The sequence below is a fragment of the Pristiophorus japonicus genome, chromosome 20 (assembly GCF_044704955.1).
Source record: "Pristiophorus japonicus isolate sPriJap1 chromosome 20, sPriJap1.hap1, whole genome shotgun sequence".
Classification (NCBI taxonomy): Eukaryota; Metazoa; Chordata; class Chondrichthyes; family Pristiophoridae; genus Pristiophorus; species Pristiophorus japonicus.
In genome coordinates, this window is record NC_091996.1 from 24219210 (window position 1) to 24233808 (window position 14599).

The 14599-nt window shown below is 44.3% G+C and overlaps 1 protein-coding gene across 5 annotated transcripts in view; it reads right to left on the reverse strand.

Annotated features, from left to right (window-relative positions):
- Positions 1-14599, reverse strand: part of LOC139232442 (ras-specific guanine nucleotide-releasing factor RalGPS1-like) — a 1066646-nt gene that overhangs the window by 305413 nt on the left and 746634 nt on the right. The gene's annotated exons all lie outside the window — the stretch shown is intronic.

The window sequence follows — 14599 nt, forward strand, 5'->3', positions numbered from 1 at the left end:
GAAATTGAAACATAATTTCTCGGTTAGACCATGAATCCAAAACTTAAAGATGAAAAAAAGTCTGATGTTAGAAAAGAACCCTTTGAATCTCAGAGCATCTTTGTTACAACACCTAAGAAAAATTATTTGCTCAAAATTGCCGGAGCTGCACATTATTAAGTGAAACTACAAAAACAGACTGAAAATGTTATCATTTTCAAAGTGGACCAGAAGTGATCTGTAATCTGTCTTCTTTTTCACCTTGGTAGAAATTTCCACTAAACAGTTCACTTGCTTTTAGTATTTATGTAATTGATCATTTTGAAAATCTAGGCTGACACTCCTGTGTAAGGCCTGCTTTCATCAGCGGAAGACTTTTAAAGTGCAGAAAAATACATTTTTAAATAATTTAAAAATTATAATCCTGTTAAATAAGGTAAGTTTATTTTTAGACCCTTTAAAATATATACATTTTTTTGAAGTAAATTTTTCTTTTAAATACTTAATTAAATTCCATGTTTCAGTGTGTGTTTTTGGGGGGATTTCCATTCATATTTATGGTGGTTCCGTATATACGGAACTCACAAATATGAATGGGAATCCCCCTACTCTGATTGGCCTGCTCACGTGACCCCAGTGATGCATACGAAATCCATACACGCCTGGGATACGTGTGCCCCTGCGAAGGCCTTCGCGTAGAGGCCCAGGACCACAAGTCTCCAAACTTCCGGGACCACCAGGTACTTTCGTATAAATCTTTGTGGTCGGAGGCATCCACCCGCAGGAAGCTTCCCACCACAAATTCTGGGCCATTATCATCAGCAAATGGTTCTTGTGTCGCCGAAAGTTTCCGTGAAATGTTGATCACGAGGTACTTGGCGATGCAACTCTAGGACCTGGGCTCAAATCCAGCCCAGACCGAGGGATTGAAAGTCTCCTCTGTCTGCTGGCAGTAGGAGGTCCTATGTGAAACGAGTTTGGTCAGTCTCAACCACAATCCCTAGTAAGCATGGGCCTACTACTCAATGTAATTAGGCACCAAATGGCAATGTCTCTCAGGCATGCCTCAGAATGATTGATGTGAAAAATGGTACAAGTAGCACACTGGTCTTGAGGTGGGAGTTGAGCTCTACTGTTGGTACAAAGTACAGGGGGCTTCAGTCTGCATCTGGCATTGCTACACCTGACTTTAGACTGATTGATGTCAACTGTAATGTATGCACCTGTGAATATGCCGACAGGTTTGTAGAGCTGTTGCAAACCAAAAAAGTTGTAGAGCTGTTGAATTGTGAGTGGTTCAGCCAGTCACATGATGTTCACAAGACTCAATAAAACCCCAGCCAGTTGGGTCTAGGTCATCCACGATGAGGTATGCAGTTGTGAGCCTAGTGGATGAACTGGTAATGTACAGTGTGATTGTTAAACCTTTGTTAATAAATAATAATTAACTAGTTCTTAATAGCAATGTGTTGCTATGAATTCTTCAGCAAAGAACCCATGAAGCAAATACATCGCATCAACAGTAGAGGAAAGCATTCCATTCCCCAGCACTTGAGAACAAAAAAAAGTTGTGCAAATTGGGGATACATAGCAATGGAACTGTGGAATTTCCGTAATTGACAAAAGGTCCTGGGAAGTGTGGAGGGAATGAACTACAAAAATCCCTCTCAGTTGTGGAATACAAGATTTGTGGATGATCTAGAAATATACTTAATTATATTTGTTTTAATCACAATACAAATGGTTCGACACTCGCAATTCATACCTTCCCACCACATTCCTGAAATGATCCTTCAATATCATGAAATTCCTTTATTTAGGGTTAGGTTGTACCTTTGTAGGATCCACCCAGCCCCAAACACTACTACTTGTTGTTAAGAGTAAAGGAGCCAATCAGAATATTTATCAATAACTGTCTATCTAAAAAAAAAACAAATAGCTGTTTTCAAATCTCTTTTCTGTTGTTGGCTACGAGGCAAACAAACTGTTACAAAGCTGTTTTCACCAGAAGGGTATCTCACCGTTTTATCTCTCTTGCAATACACTCTCAGCAGACTTTCCTGTGGTTGGTTGCTGTGCGATAGAAAATATTCCACCGAATTGCAAGGCACAGCAAAAGCCAAATGTTGTTCTTTTGTCAATTCTGTGGAGACCTTCGCGGCTCATTAGCCGAGAATATGCTTGCCACTTTACTCAGAAGGCATGAAGAAATGGTACACTCTCGGCCATAAAATAAATACATCACAAACAAAAACAAACGCTAGAAATACACATTAGACCAGCCAGAATCGGAGAGAGAAAAGAGAACCCTAATCCAAATCCCGACGAAGGGTCTCACCGTTCGCCTGCTCTTCTCCGTCAGAAGTTGACTAGCCTGTTGTGCAGTTGCAGCATTGTCGGTTTTGTTTTAATTCCACAATATTGCAATTTTGTCTTCTTAGTAATAGGGCGAAACATAGAAAATAGGTGCAGGAGTAGGCCATTCGAGCCTGCACCACGGGGTACTGAAGTCGCATGGCTGATCATGCGACTTCAGTATCCCACTCCTGCTTTCTCTCCATACCCCCTGATCCCTTTAGCCATAAGGGCCACATCTAACTCCCTTTTGAATGTCTCCAACGAACTGGCCTCAACAACTTCCTGTGGCAGGGAATTCCAACTCTCTGGGTGAAAAACCGGTTCAGAACACTTTGCAGAAAGCTTGTGACTCAATCGAAAAATAGGAGTGAGCTCCCCTTCACCTGATACTTTAGATGTCACCTGACCTCCTTTGACAGGTAGGTGTAGGAATGTGCAGTTGGAATTTTCATCTGGAATTTATGCAAAATAGAGATATACATATATCTAATAGCCTGGTCTAACAGTGCAGAGAAGTTTACACTAGCCAGCGCTGAGGAAGTCATCACAGGCAGTCCCTCGGAGTCGAGGAGACTTGGAAGGCTGAAGAAGTCGAGCACATCCTCAAGAGCCGATGGGAGTTTCGCAAGTAATGTAGAAGTAGTGGTAAATCAGTGCCTTCCCCCGACAAATATCTGTCCCACCTGTGACAGGGTCTGCGGCTCTCATATTGGACTGTTCAGCCACCAAAGGACTCACTTTAGGAGTGGAAGCAAGTCTTCCTCGATTTCGAGGCACCACCTATGATAAGTCGAACTTTACCAATTTATGAGTGCTCAGCCCCGAATTATTTAATGCGATTTATCTTGCTGTCGCTGGTCTTGTGAAAACAGCTGCGTACATGCCACACTGCCGAACCTTCTAAAACCTGTTTCCTATAAAGTGCTGCAGTTTCAATCTCTAATTCTTTCCACTGACATCATGCGTAGCTACCTCACCTCAGAACATCTTCTCTGGCTATGTCTGATCTCATTTGTTTTGCCACAGTGGATTGCCACCAACTAAAACTGTGGTTAAAAACTCTTTTATGAGTAACCTAAGCCACCTTCAGCTCATTCCTATGGGCATAAATCATTGACAGCTCCGAACAGATGAAGCACTTCACAAAACACACACTAAATGCCTCAAGCATGCATATCTCACAACAGGGTTATGTCTTCCGCTGCTTGTACATGTTGAGATCTAGGGGAGGTCTGTACAACTGGAAAAATTACAAAGTTGTGGCGCTTACTCTAACTGCTACAAACGACAAGGGTTGTGACCTCCAAGAAAAAGCAGCTGAAGAATAAGTCGTGTTGGAAAAGCTGAACAGTTGGTTACGTCCCATCACCCTTAAAAACTCCTGCTCTGTTGAGCTTGTATTTATTATTCCTATACTCATCGTCCAAGCAAAGAAAATGTTTATCCTTTTTTCTCAAACAGGTTTCCGATCCTTGCCCGTCGGTTCTCCCATTTCCTCGGAGAGTTGCAGTACATGCATCAAACAGAAAATTTGGAGTTGGCATGAAAATCTGCTTTATATACATGTCTTGAATTCCTGTCCTAATGCCTTAGTGTCTCCCCTCCCAATTTCCCCCTACACGGAACTTTCATAGGTGTTTAATAAGAGCATAAGAATTAGGAGCAGGAGTGGGCCATTCGGTCCCTCGAGCCTGCTCCGCCATTCAATAAGATCATGGCTGATCTTCTACCTCAACTCCACTTTCCTGCACTATCCCAATATCCCTTGATTCCCTTAATATCCCAAAATCTATCAATCTCTATCTCTGACTTGAATGTACTCAAAGACTGAGCCTCCAAAGATTCACCACCCTCTGAGTGAAGACGTTTCTCCTCATCTCAGTCCTAAATAGCCAGCCCCTTATTCTGAGATTGTGACCCCTGGTTCTAGACTCCCCAGCCAGGGGAAAACATCCTCCCTGCATCTAACCTGTCAAGCCCTGTAAGATGTTGTATGTTTCAATGAGATCACCTCTCATTCTTCTAAACGCTAGCAAATATAGGCCTAGTCTACTCAATCTCTCCTCATAGGACAATCCCTCTTCCCAGGAATCAGTCTGGTGAATCTTTGTTGCATTCTATGGTAGGTAAGTCCTTCCTTGGGTAAGAAGACCAAAACTGTACACAATACTCCAGGTATGATCTCACCAGGGCCCTATATAATTGCAGTAAGACATCTTTACTCTTATACTCAAATCCTCTTGTAATAACAGTAATAAACAGTTAATAATAATGTGATTGGGGTTGGGTACATTGGGTGCATGCCAGGATTTATTTCCTTTCCCGCCAGCAGGTAGAATATCTCAGCAACATATCCAATAACATAATGTGTCAATAAATGTGTGATTGTTTGGCTGATTGGATAGGATTTCCTAAACCATCCAACCAAACAATGCAATAATGTGAATGTTGGAGGGTGCAACTGCCTTGCTGACAAGTAACAAAGGGCCCACATTTCCCCATGAGTTGCACCTTTTTTTGGTGTAACTTGATTTTTCTGGTGTATCTATTTAAGTTGCAAATATGGCCATTTAATTTACGCCAGTGTAAGTGAGTTAGTTAGGTTTTTTGTTAGGTCTGTTTTTTTTTCCAAAAGGAGGCGTTCCCAGCCACTTACACCATTTATGCCAATTTGGCCAGAAAAAAGTTGTACTAAACTAACTTAGGGCAGCATATGTGTCCACTTTTGTCCGCACAGAAAGACCTTACTTACAGTTAAGGAATCGGCGCAAGTACATTTCAAGCACTACCAAGCATCAAACAAAGCACAAAAAGTAATAAGCAATTAATTAACAAATAAAATAAACGGAACCCTGCCTCTAAAGTACCAAGACCAAAGTAATAAGCAATCAGTAAATAATAAAAAATAGAAGGAACCCTGCACCTAAACAACATTTCAAGCACCACCAAGCACCAAATAAAGCACAAGCAGCAATAACTATTCAATAAAAACTAACTGAAGTAAATAGTTAAAATTAATAAAGAGCTGAAGTAAATCCTACCTTTAACTAAACTCAGCACGGCTGGCCGTGCGGGAGTCCCTTGGCCTGGGATAGGGGAGGGAGAACGCGGCTGCCACCCCACCGACTTTCAACCCTTCTCGGGCAGGAATTTTTTCCCTTTTTGCCCATTTTTCCTTTTTGCCCACTGACATCTTCAAAGAGCTTCACACATAAATTATTTGTAATACAACCCAACTGCATGTGGCTGATAATTTATTGATACACGGGATGGGATGTAGGTTAAGCACATGGCTGTCACTGTATATGTGCTTCTTTAACATGACAAGACCGCCACCCAAACAAACGAACGCAAAGCCAGCCCAGCACGGCAAGCGACGTCACTACACGACAAGCTATCCTTGGTCCAAACCACTAGACTGCAGCCAAAGACGACCAACCTCTCCCCTGCTCTCTCTCGCCCCGATCAAAACTCAGTCGCACCAATCTGTTTCTTGCAGCCCTCAGCGGCCGGCCTGTGCAGGCAGGCCATTCGGCCTGGGATAGGGGTCGGACGTGTTCTGCAGGCATCATCATCATCATCATCCCAATCATGGGACGGAGCTACTGCGCATGCGCGACCGCTCTCCTGTGCACGTGTGCAGCTGCCGGCACAGCTGTAGCTCCGCCCCCACCCACCCCACCACAAGGAGCGCCGCACCAGGACCCGGGACACACAGCAGAGCGGCCAGAACCGTGAATACATTTTTCGCCGCCGTTTCCAGCGCACAAAGTCGGCGCATCTCGCGAGAGTGTGCCGAAAAAAAGGGGTTGGGGAAATTTGGGCCCAAAAACTCTGCCACAATTTGAGACACTGTTGATGTCTATGACACCACAAAACTTTAACCGATGACATTCCACTAAAGACTCACCTCGTCTCCTGGCAGAGATTTGTTTACGATCTTCCACCAACAGCTCCATCATTTGCATTTGACCACTGTACCTTTTGTCTCTTTCCTCACCAATTTCCTGCCTTCCTCTCTTTTCCTGAATGTATTTTCTCTTTACTAGAGCCACCATCATCATCATAGGCAGTCCCGTGAAATCGAGGAAGACTTGCTTCCACACTAAAAGTGAGTTCTCAGGTGACTGAACAGTCCAATAGGGGAATTACAGTCTCTGTCACAGGTGGGACAGACAGTGGTTGAAGGAAAGGGTGGGTGGGGAGTCTGGTTTGCCGCACGCTCCTTCCACTGTCTGCGCTCGATTTCTGCATGCTCTCAGTGATGAGACTCGAGGTGCTCAGCGCTCTCCCGGATGCTCTTCCTCCACTTAGGGCGGTCTTGGGCCAGGGACTCCCAGGTGCCGGTGGGGATGTTGCATTTTATCAAGGAGACTTTGCGGGTGTCCTTGAAACGTTTCCTCTGCCCACCTGGGGCTCGCTAGCCGTGTAGGAGTTCTGAGTAGAACGCTTGCTTTGAGAGTCTTATGTCGGGCATGCCGACAACGTGGCCCGCCCAACGGAGCTGGTCGAGCGTGGTCAGTGCTTTGATGCTGGGAATGTTGGCCTGATCGAGAACACTGACATTGGTGCGTCTATCCTCCCAGGGGATTTGCAAGATTATAGCTCCACCAGCACCACTTGCCCTTTGGTACCACACGCATGCCGCCATTATTATGCATGTGAGGACATCACATCAGAGGCTGGTCCTATCCGTACTCCATATCCTGCACTTCCAGCAGGGGTTGCTGGATAGTTATCCAGAGCAGAAATCTTGGCTAACTTTCCACTCCCTATCAACAACAGTCACTGTGTTGTAAAGGCATTTCCGAGCGATGTGGAAAAACGCCATTTACGTACGTCTTTTTTTCTTCTTACCTAAAGTTACTGTGGCCCAACCGAGATCAAAAAACTCAGCACATACCACAGGATTCAACCGCAAACCTTCCTAATCTGAACTAGCCATATAGCTGAGTACTTGCTGCTTTAATCAGTGGAGCCTTCAGGGCAACGACTGCGTACTTCTGATCAAAAATTCTGACCAAGCGTTCTATTAGCTTTAATGTAGAGTCGGGTGGCAAATTGCTTCTCTCAATGTCCTTCGGTGCCGATGTCCAGGTTAAGTACATAACCGGTGTCAATTTGGCAACCAATTGTCAATATTCTAAGACTCTGAAGTTGTAATGTGTCTCTGGTGAGTACGTCTCCCTGAATTTGAAGTAGGTTGTACGAGTGGAACAGTCAGAGTACAGTATTGGCCAGCACCCTTTCTCCAACAGGATTGCACAGGGCTGGCCCGGGATACATGGTGGAAAAGGCCTCAGGGTCTTCTCCAGCATAGAGCTGGACTACTTATCCTTGCTCAGCTGGATGACAGTGCAAATATTATTAGTGCCCTGGTTGTCCTTGGCTTGAAGGATAATGACTTGGAAGTGGCCAATGAAAAGATACAAATACTTCAAGATCGAAAACAATACTTCAGAAATGGTTCCAAATATTATTTAAAATTCTCTTGCATATGCCAAGTTATTTTGGCATGGCTTTTTAGGCTGTTCAAGCTCAGCAACTAGAACAATGCTAAGTTGTTGTGGCCATCGAGCTACAGCAAATATAGATATATTTTAAACTGTTTTTTATTCACTGCTTGAAATAAAAATTATTTAGCGGCATCGACCAAAATGTTGTCTGGGTAAAAGGGATTCCATCATTACGCAGCTTTTACTAGATGGAAGTGTTGCTATTAGACCGTAACCTTTGAAGGAAATCACTGTCAATTGACAGAACATTTCAACTGACTGATTCACTTCCCATAAAAACACAGCAGTAAACTATCATTACAGGATAGCAAAGATGCCAAAATTGATGCAATTAATACTGTAAATGGAAGAACAATGTCAGTACAGGCACTGGATCTACAAACCTAATGGTGTAACTATAACTAGGCATCATGGTGCAATTGCTCAGGTTGAGAAAACATAGAAACGTAGAAAAGTGTAGCAATAACATTTTAAAAGGACTTGCATTTATATAGCGCCTTTCACTACCACCAGAAATCTCAAAGCACTTTACTTTTTGAAATGTAGTCACTGTTGTAATGTGGGAAGCGTGGCAGCCAATTTGCGCACTGCAAGCTCCCACAAACAGCAATGTGATAATAACCAGATAAACTGTTTTAGTGATGTTGATTGAGGGATAAATATTGACCAGAACACCGGGGATAGCTCCCCTGTTCTTGTTCGAAATAGTGCCATGGGATTTTTTATGTCCACCTGAGAGAGCAGACGGGGCCTTGGTTTAACATCTCATCTGAAAGACGGTACCTCCGACAGTGCAGCACTTCCTCAGCACTGCACTGGAGTGTCAGGCTGGATTTATGTGCTCAAGTTCTTGGAGTGGGATTTGAACCCACAACCTTCTGACTCAGCGGCGAGAGTGCTACTCACTGAGCCACAGCTGACACTTAAGCCATAAAGCGTTTGCAAACTTTTCATTATTTAGTAAGGAAGAGCCATCGTTCACCTTTGTCCTGATCATGTTAGATGCAAATAATACAATGTGTGTGGATACTTGTAACCAAAAATAAAGTTTGGCATATCCGATTATCGGCTCTGGATTTAGAGAATGCAGACTAAACAAAACCCAGCAAAGAGCGGGTTTAATTTGTCCGAAATGGAAAAAATGTGCTACTTTTAAAGCATTAAATGACATTTCATGAATTTGGCATTTCTTTAATATACCACCGAGCTATTATTTTACCAAACAGTCCCTTGCAACATTGGCGTAAAGGTTTAGAAACATAGAAAATCGGTGCAGGAGTAGGCCATTCGGCCCTTCTAGCCTGCACCGCCATTCAATGAGTTCATGGCTGAACATGCAACTTCAGTACCCCATTCCTGCTTTCTCGCCATACCCCTTGATCCCCCTAGTAGTGAGGACTGCATCTAACACCTTTTTGAATATATTTAGTGAATTGGCCTCAACAACTTTCTGTGGTAGAGAATTCCACAGGTTCACCACTCTCTGGGTGAAGAAGTTTCTCCTCATCTCGGTCCTAAATGGCTTACCCCTTATCCTTAGACTGTGACCCCTGGTTCTGGACTTCCCCAACATTGTGAACATTCTTCCTGCATTTAACCTGTCTAAACCCATCAGAATTTTAAACGTTTCTATAAGGTCCCCTCTCATTCTTCTGAACTCCAGTGAATACAAGCCCAGTCGATCCAGTCTTTCTTGATAGGTCAGTCCCGCCATCCCGGGAATCAGTCTGGTGAACCTTCGTTGCACTCCCTCAATAACAAGAATGTCCTTCCTCAGGTTAGGAGACCAAAACTGTACACAATACTCCAGGTGTGGCCTCACCAAGGCCCTGTACAACTGTAGCAACACCTCCCTGTCCCTGTACTCAAATCCCCTCGCTATGAAGGCCAACATGCCATTTGCTTTCTGAACCGCCTGTTGTACCTGCATGCCAACCTTCAATGACTGATGCACCATGACACCCAGGTCTCGTTGCGCCTCCCCTTTTCCTAATCTGTCACCATTCAGATAATCGTCTGTCTCTCTGTTTTTACCACCAAAGTGGACAACCTCACATTTATCCACATTATACTTCATCTGCCATGCATTTGCCCACTCACCTAACCTATCCAAGTCGCTCTGCAGCCTCATAGCATCCTCCTCGCAGCTCACACTGCCACCTAACTTAGTGTCATCCACAAATTTGGAGATACTACATTTAATTCCCTCGTCTAAATCATTAATATACAGTGTAAACAGCTGGGGCCCCAGCACAGAACCTTGCGGTACCCCACTAGTCACTGCCTGCCATTCTGAAAAGTACCCATTTACTCCTACTCTTTGCTTCCTGTCTGACAACCAGTTCTCAATCCATGTCAGCACACTACCCCCAATCCCATGTGCTTTAACTTTGCACATTAATCTCTTGTGTGGAACCTTGTCGAAAGCCTTCTGAAAGTCCAAATATACCACATCAAATGGTTCTCCCTTGTCCACGCTACTGGAAACATCCTCAAAAAATTCCAGAAGATTTGTCAAGCATGATTTCCCTTTCACAAATCCATGCTGACTTGGACCTATCATGTCACCTCTTTCCAAATGCGCTGCTATGACACCCTTAATAATTGATTCCATCATCTTACCCACTACCGATGTCAGGCTGACCGGTCTATAATTCCCTGTTTTCTCTCTCCCTCCTTTTTTAAAAAGTGGAGTTACATTGGCTACCCTCCACTCGATAGGAACTGATCCAGAGTCAATGGAATGTTGGAAAATGACTGTCAATGCATCCGCTATTTCCAAGGCCACCTCCTTAAGTACTCTGGGATGCAGTCCATCAGGCCCTGGAGATTTATCGGCCTTCAATCCCATCAATTTCCCCAACACAATTTCCCGACTAATAAGGATTTCCCTCAGTTCCTCCTCCTTACTAGACCCTCTGACCCTTCTTATATCCAGAATGTTGTTAGTGTCCTCCTTAGTGAATACCGAACCAAAGTACTTGTTCAATTGGTCTGCCATTTCTTTGTTCCCCGTTATGACTTCCCCCGATTCTGACTGCAGGGGACCTACATTTGTCTTTACTAACCTTTTTCTCTTTACATATCTGTAGAAACTTTTGCAATCCGTCTTAATGTTCCCTGCAAGCTTCTTCTCATACTCCATTTTCCCTGCCCTAATCAAACCCTTTGTCCTCCTCTGCTGAGTTCTAAATTTCTCCCAGTCTCCGGGTTCGCTGCTATTTCTGGCCAATTTGTATGCCACTTCCTTGGCTTTAATACTATCTCTGATTTCCCTTGATAGCCACGGTTGAGCCACTTCCCCTTTTTTATTTTTATGCCAGACAGGAATGTACAATTGTTGTAGTTCATCCATGCGGTCTCTAAATGTCTGCCATTGCCCATCGACAGTCAACCCCTCAAGTATCATTCGCCAATCAATCCTAGCCAATTCACGCCTCATACCTTCAAAGTTAGCCTTCTTTAAGTTCTGGACCATGGTCTCTGAATTAACTGTTTCATTCTCCATCCTAATGCAGAATTCCACCATATTATGGTCACTCTTCCCCAAGGGGCCTCGCACAACGAGATTGCTAATTAATACTCTCTCATTACACAATATGGAGCTATATCAATGTCTTCATGGCTAATGGCTAAGTCTGCCTTCTTGAGCATCCCTGATTATAATCGCTCCACCATTGGTGGCCATGTCTTCTGTTGCCGAGGCCCCAAGCTCTGGAACACCCTGCCTAAACTTCTCTGCCTCTCTTTCCTCCTTTAAGACGCTCCTTAAAACATACCACACCTGCGCTAATTTCTACTTATGTGGCTCTGTGTCAAATTTTTAAATCTCTCAACACTCCTGTGAAGCACCTTGGGACGTTTCACTACATTAAAGGTGCTATATAAATACAAGTTGTTGTTGTCGTCGTTGGCTTTTGCCAATTTTTTTTGCGCTTTTCTACAGGATGCCGGTGGTGGGACTGCTTGAAGGGCCACCAGGTCACAAGGACAGTAGTCGTGATGTTTAGATATACCGTTTCAGGCAGATAGTAAGTACCCTGCAAGTCCCAAAGCCATATTGCAATTGAAAGATTTGATCAGAACCCAATCTTCTGTGCAAATCAGTGAACTATCATGACTGCAATCCTCTTTGCTGTGGGTGATAAATAAAAGAAAGATTTGCATTTATATAGCGCCTTTCACGACCACCGGACATCTCGAAGCGCTTTACAGCCAATTAAGTATTTATTGAAGTGCAGTCACTGTTGTAATGTCGGAAAGGCGGCAGCCAATTTGCGCACAGCAAGCTCCCATAAACAGCAATGTGATAATGACCAGATAATCTTTCTTTTCATTATGTTGATTGAGGGATAAATATTGGTCAGGGCACCGGGGATAACTCCCCTGCTCTTCTTCGAAATAGTGGCCATGGGATTTTTTACATCTACCTGCGAGAGCAGACGGGGCCTCGGTTTAACATCTCATCCGAAAGACGGCACCTCCAACAGTGCGGCACCCCTTCAGCACTGCACTGGAGTGTCAGCCTGGATTCATGTGCTCAAGTCCCTGGAGTGGTTCTTGAACTCACCACCTTCTGACTCAGAGGCGAGTGTACTACCCACTGAGCCACAGCTGACACTTAATAAGTATGTTATATTTGTTAAAATCAAACTGCGATTGACAAGTCAGATGGTGAATAGGTTAAAGCCCTGACTACAGTACAGTATTTATTAGCACAGTATTTACTGCATTAGAGGGAGCAGCGTGCAGCGGCCCGGCCTGGAAATCGGCACAGTCCCGGCCTGCAAGACCATCAGCAGGCTGGGGCCATCGGAGGGAGCAGTGTGCGGCAGCATACCACTGCAGGAGGGCGACGGCTGCGAAGCCAGGTCGCTGATTGCAGTGCGGGCAGGCACAGCAGAAGGGGCGAGGGAGCGGCAAGAGTTTGTAGATGGAAGTGACCGGGGCCCAAGAGAGGCGCGAGACTGGAGCCCAGAAGAGGCAAGGGCCCAGGGGCAGCACGGGCCAGCCCACACTGCGATGTGCGCGCACTAGGTCCATGCAGCAGAGCTGGTCTCCAGTCGTCTTGGGTAATCCTTGCCAATGGACCAAGACCTAGCTCTGTCAGGCCCGTGTGATGGCTGGTGTTCAACGGTCACCCCACGTTAAAACATCCACACACAGGCATCTGCCACCCTTCAATATTTAGTTCGGGATCGAGAATATTAGGTCCTTCATTGAAGTACCTGTGAACTCATCCCTTTTTGGCGTGGAAGCAAGTCATCCTCGCTTCGAGGGACTGCCTATGATGATTTATTGGTCAAACCATATGCTGCACCCGGGTTATTTAGTTGGGTAATTATTGGTACCATTTTTAAATATTAGGGAACAATGAATGTACATTTCTATTCTATCTAATTCACTAGTAGATACCAACTTTCAAACAAAACTTATTTCTAGAAAAAATATGCAAAATGACAGAGTAAGCTTTAAATCAGTGTAGCTTCACGTGACCGAAAACCTACAGAACCTACAAAGATCCTGAATGTGAACAGCAACTCACTGTCTCATGGATCTACTCCAAGAAGACTTATTTGAAATGTTTTACATTCAGAAGCTACTAAAACAAAACAGACTGGAATACACTTTCCAGGAACGCTTTATGGATACACCAAGTGTCCATGAGCTCTGAGCTCTTAACTGAATGGAGACACTTCAAATAGCACAAGGAAATTGCTACTCAACTCTAGCTTTGCAAGTATGGTTAAGATGGAAAAGGAGTTGCTACAGGATACGTAACCAAATACAATAATCTGTACAAAGTCTGGTTAAATACTTCAGAAAGCGGAAACAAAATCAGTCACATGAAAGAATGAGACTTCTCTGACCAACTGACTTTCTATAGAGCTATGTGTTTCACAGAAAGATAACTGACTTGAAAAATGGAAAAAAAAAATATTTTAGCAAATTATCGATTCAAGTGAGGAACCAAATGACATTTGCTCTGTTCGTGGGCCAATTAAAATACAGCAGAGAGGTCGGAAAAATGGTAATAGTTGGCAGTATTTTGTGTAACGTTACATTGAGCCAGTTAACCCTCTTGCTGGTCATATATATTGTTCGGGTTGACTAGAATTTGACAGCACAAGACAAATAAGCCTGGCGCGCACTGCAAAGCTAATTACCATGGTATGCTACTCCCTGCGGCTTGTCCCTTGTTCTGTTTATTACTTTAACACTGCATCAATAATCAAGAACACAACTGTTGCACAAGAACTGCGACAAGAAATAATGGAGAAGTCAGCACTGGATCAGTGGCTCACATTGTCCGTCCATCCATCGAGCGTCGCAGTGGGGATTTGCATTGCTCGAACAGATACAATGCAATGAATGACAGACGAAAAACAGAAGCCCATTGGCTGCCTATTGTAACTAGCTGATGTACAGGCCACGCCTGACTATCTTACTGCTCTGAATAGGGCAGCCTGCTCAGTGGGGATTGCAGGCCCACCTTGGGACCTTCTGATCTCCATGGCACATCATAGAATCTTCGAAATTTACAGCATGGAAGGAGGCCATTCAGCTCATCATGTCCGCGCCGGCCGACAAAGAGCTATCCAGCCTAAACCTATTTTCCAGCTCTTGGTCCGTAGCCCTGTAGGTTACGGCACTTCAAGTGCACATCCAGGTCCTTTTTAAATGTTATGGGTTTCTGCCTCTACCACCCTTTCAGGCAGCAAGTTCCAGACCCCCACCACCCTCTG